The 12217-nt window shown below is 37.6% G+C and overlaps 1 long non-coding RNA gene across 1 annotated transcript; it reads right to left on the bottom strand.

Annotated features, from left to right (window-relative positions):
• Window positions 1–3386: 3386 nt before the first annotated feature.
• Window positions 3387–4508, bottom strand: LOC116199169. Its single transcript, XR_004155484.1, has 2 exons — window positions 4059–4508; window positions 3387–3918 (listed from the first exon to the last, which is right to left on the bottom strand). It is a non-coding gene; the product is annotated as an uncharacterized LOC116199169 (long non-coding RNA).
• Between the last annotated feature and the right edge of the window lie 7709 nt (window positions 4509–12217).

Here is a 12217-nt window from a genome sequence, read left to right as displayed (position 1 = left end):
TTTTACCTCTAGCAGGCGTTTAGCATGATATTTTTGTAGTTTCATGGAGTTGAATCAACCATTATAAATCCTCAGGACCTTGTCCGTGAAAAATTAAACCTGGCTCAATACTTCGTTATTATTGCAGCTTACACTTGCGGTTCCGGTAAAGTTATCAGCAAAGGATTGTCCCCTGAAGAAATGCAGAAATATGTGAGAGAAGCTGAAAAGAAGATTAAGCCGGTGTGCTTCCTCAAAGACATTCTTCAATCTCTCACGAGGATGACAAAAAGGAGCTCGACAACATTCTCAACAGCGAAGAGGAGTTGTTCGAGGTTTTTAATCAGGGATGATGACAGGATCCTTGTCGACTCTCATCTGCGTTTCGATGAGGAGTTCCTGCAGCTCGTTGATAAACTTGATTCTGCACCTTTAAGCAGTCTCAGAGAAAGCTGGTATGTTAGACGAAAGTACATAAACTAGAAGAAAGTCGGGGTTGTCCGTATGCCGTTTGTGAGGGTCGGGGATATTCTCGTAGCGCAGGAGTTAGCCCCGGTGTACAAGGACTTGTATAAGAAAAACGGTGATGATCTCACCATTGGATCCAAACTAAGCCCCCCTGAAGTCACTGGTATTTCTTTTCTTGTGTCAGGCAGTTGAAGGAGTGGGCAGTTAAAGTTATAGATATATAACACTAGATGTTCTTACCAACTGGTTCATCTCCTTAAAAGCAGTGATCAGGGCAGGCTTCAGGATCCAATTCGCCATCGATGCTCTGAGAAAAGTGCTCCGAGCTTACGTCGGGCTCAGAGTTATGAAGTCAGAAGACAACATCTCTCAAGAGATATGATCACCGGAAATAAAGAAAGAGACCCTGGAGGAACTCGAAGGCAAGCTCGAGGAGCATCTAAAATATTATGAAAATGTCCTGCCAAGCCTGCATGTTACGAAAAGCAAAACGAATAATTCATTAAAAAAAAACGAATACAAGCCAATGGAGCACATTAATGGATAATGCATAAATCGTAAATTAGTTCATCGATACGCTGATGAATCACTAACCTAATTAAAGAGAATCACTGAACTTCGTTCAAATAAAATAAAGCTCAAGCTCACGTCGTTCAACACAGGATTTTCCATGAGGAAACGAAAGGGATTATTCGACTAAATCCTCGTCACCTATAACATCAAGACAAGGCATTCTGCGAGCTCATGCAGCACATACGCATGCATGCAGCTAAGGAGAAGAAAGGAGCATGCAGGAATAATAAGTGGATGAGGGAGTTCACAGTTCATACTTCATACCGATGATGCCGACGACTTTCCTTGCAGCTTCAGCGCTCACCATATCTCCGATTGAGTTTGCTTCAGACAGAAAGCATCTTCTGCTCAGGTGTAGAGAGAGACGGGAAGAGAGAGTTCATGAGTCAACATACCTTGATATCTGGTTTACTGTTGTGAAATCTCTTCAGCTACTGAAATGTACTCTTCGTGATCAACGAACTTTCTATTACTTGGTTTATTTATGCTACACTTTTGTTTCTTCCTTTTTTGAGCATTTCAGCCCGTATTATCTGTTTTGGTTAGACAGAACTGGATGTGTGGTGAATGGCCATAGTCCGAAGAACATATGAGAAATTATTTGGTGAGACTACGGTTGGTAAAGACGGTTTTCCAATTCATAGAAGTTGAAATAAGGATTTATCTATGCTCAGCCAACATGTGGTGATCTTTCTCGGCGCGCATGACCCGAACTCTAGCTCGGGAGGGGCATAGACAAGGATAAACTAAAGCTAGAGGCATCAAGGGACAGAGTATTTAAGCAAAGGAATAGGACTTTGTCAAAAAATCGCTTCAGTAAAGATTCACATTGAATAGGAATGCAGGGGCACTCATGGGGCTGAACCGGCAACAATATGTTGCATTTCTTCATGAAGGCCAACGCCTCAGCCATCCTATACATATTTCCTTGAGTGCCTCTACCTTAGGTTTATATCTCTCTGTCTTCCTTCACAAGTTGCTGGATCTGCCAGTTACCTGTTGCAATTAAACTCGATGAATTTCAGGGAAAGCAAATACTTCTGAGTGCTACATAAGAGAATAATACATACATCCAAACAAATATCGAATATTTTTTTTCGAATAGGTTTTGCTGCATTTTAAATCCTTAAAAAGCAAGCATTTCATTCCTCCTGCTCCGGCCCCAATCAAGCCAATCATCACGAGCTGACCTTAGATTGTTAAATTCAATGAAACCTGATATGTAAAGAAGAGGCCCTGGAAGATGGAAATTGCACATGAGGTGTTGTTATTTGGAAATAAACTAATCTCGAATTAATGTAATCCAGATCCAGGCACACCCTCCATCAGCTAATCAAGAACATCATCTGTGCAGCTATGTATTTTTTTTTTCCTTAATTGGCAAGTCAATCTCAATTAAGGTTGTTTTTTATTACATTGTTCCTTGTTTCGCTGTCAAATGAAGAAAGAGATCGGATTATCTGGGCACGTCCTTTCAAGTTTCTTAAACCAACTTTGTTCTTGTCCTTGATGTTCACTGTGTTCTTCAAGCAGCTTGTATGTGCACTCAGAAAATGGGTCATCCTAAAGAATTGATCAGCGACCTCTGATGATTTAACATTGCTTAAATAAGTTAAATGAAACAGGTCCGACCGTAAGAAATTTGATCAAATCCAATTAATTTGCTTTCTTAGGACAGTACGATGCAATAGAAGAAAATCCTTTAAGCAGCAGTGGATTCTTCCTCAGGGTCCGGCACTTGGGACTCCACAGAGCGTGCATCAGGAATGGACGGGAGCGCGTTTCACAAGTATAGACGAAGTCTCCTTTCTTGACACTGTTTCGGCATTGAAGTGGAAGAATGCAGGGAATCTCCTGGATCTGGACCCTGAAGAAGACTACAAGTGCTGCTCGATAATATTGATTGAATCCGGTCTTAGCAATGTGGAAAGATGGCCTAGTAACAAACTAAGATGAATGACAGTTGAAATTAACTAAAAACAAATTAGAACGATTGAATCCTAACAGCACCTCATCGAAAGTTTGCAGTGATTATCAGAGTAGTTCGTCAGTCTCTCTTATAAGATCGTTCAGAAGAGCATCAGATCTTTTCCGTAAGGCACAAAGAGTTGCCCGTCCAGTCTCCATATGTATATACTGGTATGGATGGGTAACATTTACACCACAAATTCCAATTCGCACTCATTTAAGTTTTTCCTCTGCTAAAATTCGATCAGCCTCGGCCTTTGTTCCTCTGAGCACGAATTAGGCACGTCTCGCCAGGGCTCGTGATACTAAGAAAAATCGAGCTTCTGAATGAAACTGAGGAAATCGGTACAATTCTAGGTCAAAACTACTTCTCCTTCCTCTAAAAGCGAATAGCGGAATAAATCGAGGAAATTCATGGTTTGGCTCTTCAGTTCTTTCATACATATGGTGCTTAATTTCTCTCAAACTTTAAAAAGCAACAACTAATAGACTCGAGCTGCATCAACAACCGTGGCTCAATTTCCATTACTAGTTTTAACCGCGCGATAATTCAGGTTGATCTCTCAGTGGTACCGGCAGCTTGCCGTGTTTTCCACGATATTGGAAGTTCACGTCATCTGAAAAATTCAAGTTTCTGCCTATGCTACATTATTTTCTTACATTTCCATTCCTACTGTTTCACATTGTACTACTTTTCAACCTTGGGAGCCAACAAAAATTGCAGACTTGGTTGAGGACCACTGCTGAGTTTCCTTGGTCTTCAAACACATGTTCGGTTATATGTCTCTGCTAGTGTATTTACACGCGTTGATTAACCAAACACATGTTCCGCTCATTTCTAAACCGGGCTGCTGATCGCTCGGGTCATGATGCAGGTAAGGTATCACACGTCTATCTTCACAGTCTGATATGATCTCTTCGTAGCGTTATCTGAATCAAGATACAAACATAGACGGGCATGTTAGGATAGAGCGAATTTTAAATCGAATTGTTGTAGACATCAATCAACCAGAATTATGGCATGATGACGAATGACAGAATATGTAAAAGCAGAGGAGCCCAATTCACACTTAATGTGTCCGCTTCCATATCAAAAAGATAACCGCATCTTCTCCCGCATTGATATCAACTCAGCAAGACTTAGTACTGTGATATTGGACTACAAACGGTAGAGAAACTCGTTGTCCAATTCGTATTTTTCCATGGTGCGATCGATGCTCGTGAACTCCTCCTCTTTCTTTGACCGGAGAAGCACAGGTTCTGGGTTCGGGTGATGGCAGGCGTGTCAAATCCGAAATTTCTTCCATAATTTGTGCAGACTTTTTGTCAAGGACTTCTGCTAAATCCTTCAAGCATACGCAGAGCCCGTGTCTGTCCTCATGCTATTCATATATAAGACGCGGCTTCGGTATGTATCCTCATCTGTCAAAGATGAGCCCGGTCCACCGACCTGCGGTACCATTTGCGCGCTGCAATATCATACGATATTCAATGTCCCGAGTTATACACAAAGAAGGGATGGAAAATTCAAGGTCCGCAAGGTTGATTAATTCTTTTTCCCTTCATTGCTTTCCGGCCTACCATTTGATTTTACATTATTTGTCAAAACCTCGGAAGGCAACAACACTGGACCACAAATCGATCAATTCTCACTAGTCCTCATTCGATTGTTCCGATCACAGTCGGAGCGCGTGGGCCTAGCCTCCACGTACATCGGGATCTCTTTCAAATATATTCCATCAAAGTACGCAAAAGTGAATAAACAACGTGGATTAAATCTTATACGATCTGATATTTGATTTCGTTAATCCATCAAAGCATGGAAAAGTGAATAAATAACGCGTGAATTAAATTTTACACGTTCTGATATTTAATTTCGTAGCACTCTAAACAAATTAATAGAATTCGACCCTCTTTCCATTTCCGGTCCGTCCATAACGATGATGAGATTCGGACCACGCAGGGCCCCACGAGGACTGTATAGAAGCATTCCCAATCAATAGGCCACATCATAAAGCCGTTTCCTTGAACTTGAAGAATTCCCACCATGAAAAAGGTCCCCAAAAGAGGAAGTTTCTAAACATAAATATGTATGCCATTGTTCGTTTGCAAACACTGCCGACCATTGAATTATTCGAAAGGAAGACAATTCATAATTCGTCCTACGTTTGGGAACTTTAGGTGAGCCAGAATGATCAATGAGACAAAGTCTATTCTTTTTGTCAAATTAGAGAGTTAACAAGGTGGGTTAGTTCAAACGGTTCGGTGTTGGTTTCACTTAAGTAATATTTCGGGTTCAAATCCCTGTGAATATAAAAATCCACGCTGCGAGAGATTTACCTCTTAGTGGGCTAACGATCGGCTCGACTGGATTAGTCATGACCTAATTGAACTTTCAAATATCATGATTCACACCAAAAAAAATTTACAGAGTTCGAATAATATAATTATGAGACAATTGAACAGACCAAATGGATCGATCTCGAACAACAAAATTTTGTCGAGCGAAATGACTTTGAAAACGCTTACAAGACAATATAATTTTATATATATATATATATATATATATATATATATTGTATGTCGAATGCTGTCAGAGTGAACGAAGAGCATGCCCTTGACCCAATTATTCACAACAATCGATTGAAACTGACCTTGTCCAAATTAATATGTGAATTACAACAATCAATAGATACGATAATCCAGTTAGATGGTTAAAATTGTTTAGGCTACACCTAAAATAAATGTTTGGGTACATAGCTGCATACCCTACGCCGCCACCACAAAACGGTCTCCCTCGGGGCACCCTAGGCCCACATAGCGTCAGGGCCCCACACATTTCAGTGTCTAATGCTCCGTTTGGTTTCAAAGTAGGATTTTAAAATCAGATTTTAATTTTGAAAAAGAGTTGTATAAATGGTTATGTATAAGGTTCACCCTTTGACTTTGTATGAGTTATTTTGTTTTGTTGTGAAAAAAATGATAGTATAAATGGAGTCCACCCTTTGATTTTGTATGAATTATTTTGTTTTGTTGTGGATATAATTAAGTTAAAGTGTGATTTTAAGATCACACTTTGAAACCAAACAAACCATAAGATTTAAAAAGAATAAAATTTGAGAAAAATAAAAAAAAAAGAAAAAGAAAAAGGATAAGAGAAAAGGGGAAGACTACTTGCATATAATAAAAAAAAAAAAGAAACATCACCAGTATGGTAGTTTAGTGATTAAGCATCAAGCGTTTCACTTTAATATCACGAGTTCGAACTTCACTGAGAACGTAGAGCTCACCACTATATGGGTGTATTATGAGATGGTGGTGGCCAGCCCATAATGCTTGATCCAATGAGCCTTAGATTTAATTCACTAGTGTGTTGATGGGACTGCGGTGATCAAGTTGGGCTAAAAGTCTCAACGAGTTATGGCGAAAGAAACATTTCGTGGTGATTAGATTTCCTTAATTGAGACAGCCACAGTAGGCTAATCACCTGACCTAGTATTTTTACTCATCAAATAAAAAAAATTGCCAGGACTCCGTCAATTGAGTGGTAAGCCATATAAATTTCATAAGGTAGAGAATAAAAAATTCGAACTTGAAAAACCGCATTCTTTTTGGAAAGGTTGATATCTTTATTCAATCAAAATCTTACTTATACTATCCAAACACCATCCGCAATCCAATAATACAAGGCTAAACTCTTCAAACATGCATTAAAATCCCATAAAAATTGGGGAACAAAATTAATCCGTGGAGCGCAGGCCCCGATTTACCAGCTAAAGAAGATATAGGCAAAACCAGTACTCTCAAAAACACCATTTACAATTTTCTTAATCAATGCAGGATTTGATGCAGCTGCTCTTTTTGAAAATTCTGGAGCTTCTCTCTTGCCATATGCAATACACATAATAAGTCCATAGAAGGTTTGAACCCGTGCAGGTTTCGATTGTCAATTGACTTTCGATCTCCCAATCCTCATTCTACTTACATGTTACCAGAAAGTGTGATTACTGAATTGAGTAATCTTAAATATTCTCGCGATAACAAAATGATTATCAATTTTTGTAATCGAAAAAAAATGACTACTCTGATTATTAATACACTTTGATCTCCCGGTAATCGAAAAAAGAAGAAGGAAAAAAATGCTACCAACTTTGAGAATACGAGGAAAAAATTATATTCCTCGCGATTTTTTTTGGAAAATAGAAAAAGAAAAAAAGACTTAACCATCAAGTGACACGTCTGAGCTCACCCGCTCATGGAAAAGGCCAAACAGATGACAACCGACCCGGGCTAACGGACCCAACTTGATGGGTTCCGTGTCCTCCCAATTCCTAATCTCACTATACACAAGTGGCAAAGCCGTGGGCCCACGCCACGTGTCATAAAGAGAAAGGAACACTCTAAGTTGGGAATTTTTATTGCACGCCGAGTCCGCAACGTACTGGTAGAAAGTGCACAAATTTCATATATCAGTCAGAATCTACCAATTTGGGTAGAGTCCTGATAATGAGTAAGTTTCTATTTCCAAGATCACGAATCAGAAAATTTCAATTTCAGTTCTTATTCCTATACACCGGATACCTTGGAATCGAAATCAGAACTTATATATTATTTGTGTGTGATAATACACGAGACCACCAACACGGTGATCTAATGATTAAGCATAAGCGCTTTACTTAAATATCACGAGTTCGAACTTCACTGAGGACGTAGGGCTCGCCACTATGTGCGTATATTATGGGATGGCGGTGTTTGATGCTTGATTCAGTGGACCTTGGACTTAATTCATTAGTGTGTTGGTGAGGTTGCGGTGATCAAATTGGGCTAAAGTCTCAGCGAGCTATGGCAAAAAAAACATTTCGTGACGGTTAGATTCCCTTAATTAAAACGGGTACAGCGGACTAATAACCCGATCAACCCTTTTATTCATCAAAAAAAAGTATGATAATACACGAGAATGCTGGCCTGCCTTTTCCCAATTTGATTATTTTCTCCTCTCTCCTCCATCCTTCCTCTCTGTTGTCTCTCTCAGCTTCTTCTTCTTCTTCATCTTCTTCACGGTATGTTTATGCTGAGTTCGTCTTCTTCACTGTTAATTTCTCGCCATTACATTCTTTGAAAATTAAATAAATTTATAACTTAATTCGTTTCAATTGCTCGTTTTCTTGTTTCTATTATTCTCCAGCTCTTGATCTAACTGAATCAAAGTTGCTTGTGTTATTGCCTCCAAAAATATGGTGTTGTTTCTTCTCTACGTAGCTTAATGAAAACTGCCGCCATTCTTTTTTAAACGATTTTGCTTCTATCAATTAAGTGAGGTTATCAATTTCTTTTGCTTGAGATGGTACAGCTCTTTTACTTTGACCTACAGATGACATTTGTGTGTTGCCTCTCCCCTGAGCTCGACTAAGCAAGGGAAGGGGGGGGGGGAAAAAAAAGTGGGTACCCGGAACCGACAGTATCCCATAGGTTCCGGATAGGTTCAAGATCTAAAATTGAGGTGCACGTTTCGGTTATATAATCTCGGAACCGATCTTTTATACTGTAGGGTCCATATATCACAAAATTTACGGCGTTCTCAGACTCGCCCACCCCTACGCAAAACTATCAATTGGGCAACTTTGATTGTTTCATCTCCTACCTTCTTGAATCAATCAAAATGTCAATAATTTTCCGGAGAAGTTTGGGAATGGGGAGCATCACGATGTAAGAAAATTCGATGAATTTCAATATTTGAGCTACAGCAGAAAGGATTAATAACAGTGCAATATGATGCGGCAGAGTTCTCAATATCTCGAATTGTTTTTAATCGTTCCAGTGACTTGTAACCAATGAGGGAAGTCAAATATCGGGGGCTTGGATGTTCAATTTAGCCCTTCTAAGGCCAAGTCCTCGTCGTCATGCCAGTTGAGCAAAATACTCAGTATTAAGAGTTTCTTTTCAGTTTGATAATGGAGTTAAATTCCATTATAACTCCATTACATTTCATTTCCCTCCAATTTCACAACATAATTTTTTCATTTTTTTCTCATATTTAATAATAAATTTTTACATATATTTTTTTATAATTATTATTAAAATATTAATTTTTTAATAATAATATTTCTCAATCCATTTCATTCTTCTATCAATTCAACAATACAATTATTTTTTTCCTTTTCTTATATTTAATAATAAATTCTCACACATACATTTTTCTTACCATCATTATAACTTATTAGGAAAAATTCACGAGTTTACTTCCGACTCCGGCTCATCCGCAATCCAAAAACTTAAGCCAATGAGTTGCTAGATCATTGTCTCATATAAACTTATGGATTTCCTCTCTACTTTTCCATGTGAAATTATCTCCAACACCTACACTCACCATTTTCCATATAGAAGAGAAACCGTCCCAACAATTCTCCCCCTTCTCGACTACGTGGAGGACTTCGAGCTGGGCTTTCACTTCCAGACTCAGATACCCAATTGTTAGGCCCTTCATTAGCCACGAGTTCCACACTCAGGCCTTGGTGTGGTGTGGGTTTCCACGCATAGCGTGTGCACTTCCCCATGATCGTTACCTTGGGCTCTGATACCAGTTGTTGGGAAGGGGTGTGCTCAACCAAACAACAACGCAACGATTAATCTTGCTCCCCTACTAGTGTGATCGAGATAGAAACAAATCAAATTAACCAATAAACAGTAAAGTAAAATAACATCAAGAATTTTACGTGGTTTTTTCCCACATCGGGATTTTCCACGTAAAATTATTGGTGTTCTTTTACTTTACTACTTGTTGGTTGATTTGATTTGTTGCTATCTCGATCACACTAGTAAGGAAAAAAAATTAATCCTGCGTTGTTGTTTGGTTGAGCACACCCCTTCCCAACATAACTCCACTTAAATATAAGTATAAATATTTAAAATGATAATGGAGTTAAATTACATTTCCAAATACCACATAACCATATTCAACTGATTCACTAATCATGAATTAGTAAAGGGGCGGGGCGGGACTATATGGCCACTTCTCTTTGCATCCCTAAACTGTCATTCAATATTGGATCTTGGATTATGATAATATATTATTAATAATTTTGGTGGTGTTTATATCACGATCCATGTTTAGACTTTCTACTTGCGTATAAAATTTGAAATATCCCATCTCATATATAAAACTACGGTTGCATGAACCTGGATGTGGCACGATGTAGAAATCTCTCAACTTCAATTCTTATTGGGACCAGCTGGTGTCGTGTCACGGCTTTTCCATTTCTCAATCACGGGCGAGTTTAGGAGGATTTTATAGTTTTTACGCACAATGTTATTTCGGGCCTATAAAAAAAATAAAAAATAAAAAAATATATATATTAAAGAGGCTATAGCATAGTAATGTATATTTACATTTCATAATTAAAATGTTTTAGGTTTAATGCTCATTCTGGAATTATTTCTGTCGATTTATTAATTATATTAAAATGTTTATTTTAGGGCTTTTTGAAATAGAAAAATATTAAGAAATCAAGTAGCCGTGTGTAGTTTACGAGACTGAACGAAATGCAAGGGGCTCTCTCCGTCAGTCTCTCTCTCGCTTACGTCAAGGATAAGGAGATAAAGGCGGATAAGCTCGCCACCTTCCGAAAATTACTAAAATTAAAAAAAGAAGGAAATAAAAGGGAAACGAAAAATGCGAATAACAAAGACAAATAAATCTCCGTTGTTCAACGACATATCTTCTCTTGGAAAAGAAATAATTTAATTTCGAATCTCTATAAAATTATATAAGGAAATACTCTGAATTATTTATACTATGAATACATCATGGACTATGTCAATTTCTTTAATTACTCGAAAGTATTAGCATTGATCATGAAATTTGTCGAGAGAAATTCAGTCATATATTCTTATAAAGTAAAACAAAAAACAAAAAACAAGAAAGAAAAAGCAAATGGGGCTCAGGTGGGACCCATGAGAAACATGTTAGTGGTGACCCAGTTGAAATTGGATTTTGGGTGACATAATCATGGGAAAACGATAAGGGAGATTGAGGTGGTTTGAAATTTTTTTTTCCTTTTAATAATTCTATATGAGTTGATCTTCCTCGGAGAAGATTATCTTTAAACATCAGCAAAGCCGACTTCCGAGTCCGACAAGGTCGATGAAACCTTAAATAATAAGAAAAGCAAAGGAATTAAAGACCGTCTGAAGCATATAATAGCTTGTAATCATTTGTTTTTATTAACAAAATGAAGTTTGGGGACGGATTATTTCTATTTTTGATTTCTGTATGTTTCTCATTCAGGAGTTTAGTGCATGCAGAGAAAATTTTCGGTGACCCTACCTTATTATATAATTTAAAGGAGTACCAATGAAATTATAGTAAATGAATGGAGAAACTTTATTATCACGTGAAAAGCGAGACATGAATTTGTGTAATTTTGTTGAGGATATCTTTACATTATCGTCACTATAAGGAATGATGATTTACGATTTTCTTCGATAAAGTCATCTAATTCGTATATTTCTAAAAGGCCAAGTGTTGTAGATGGTGTAAGTATCAGTCACAACCAATAAATAAGGAATATTCCGTAATGCTCACCCTAATAAAATATTAAATGTTATGATGTTATGTGTAAAAATTATATTCAAAACAAGAAAAAGAAAGAGAAGAAAGAAAAGGAAAGGAAATTCGTTTAATGATTGTCTCCTCGTCTTTCTTCCATTTGATGTGGATGGGTTCCATTCCTCTCAAGAGTCATACCTGAATTGCCATGCGTGCATGAACGTGACCAAACTGCGGGACACCCCTTCCTACTTATTCATTAAAGTTAAACCATTTTAAATTGCATTCGGAATATAATACGTAAAATGCCATAATTAGTTGATATTGATATTCGATATTTCTATCTTTACTAACTAGCCATCTATACCCGCCTTGTTAGCGCATTTATAGGGATTACTTCTCAAGCATGAGTCTTTTTCGATAATTTGAACACGAGATCTCATTTTTAGCATAATCTTTATACTCAGAGTAAATTCAATTGTCCGATGAATCTGTGTCTTTATTATTGTTATATAACACGACTTTTAAGCCGGTTCAGTTTTAGAAAACAAAAATGATACAAAAATAAACATAATTAAATTGCACTTTTCCTCAAATATTTCTTTCCTTTTCTCTTTAACATATTTTCCCTTTTTGTTCTAGAAATAAAATTTATGATTTTATTTTTTGTAGTTATCATGGTAG

Source organism: Punica granatum, chromosome 3 (genome assembly GCF_007655135.1).
Source record: "Punica granatum isolate Tunisia-2019 chromosome 3, ASM765513v2, whole genome shotgun sequence".
In the NCBI taxonomy this organism is placed as follows: domain Eukaryota; kingdom Viridiplantae; phylum Streptophyta; class Magnoliopsida; order Myrtales; family Lythraceae; genus Punica; species Punica granatum.
Note: the sequence above shows the minus strand (reverse complement) of the source record. Positions and strands in the feature narration are given on the sequence as shown.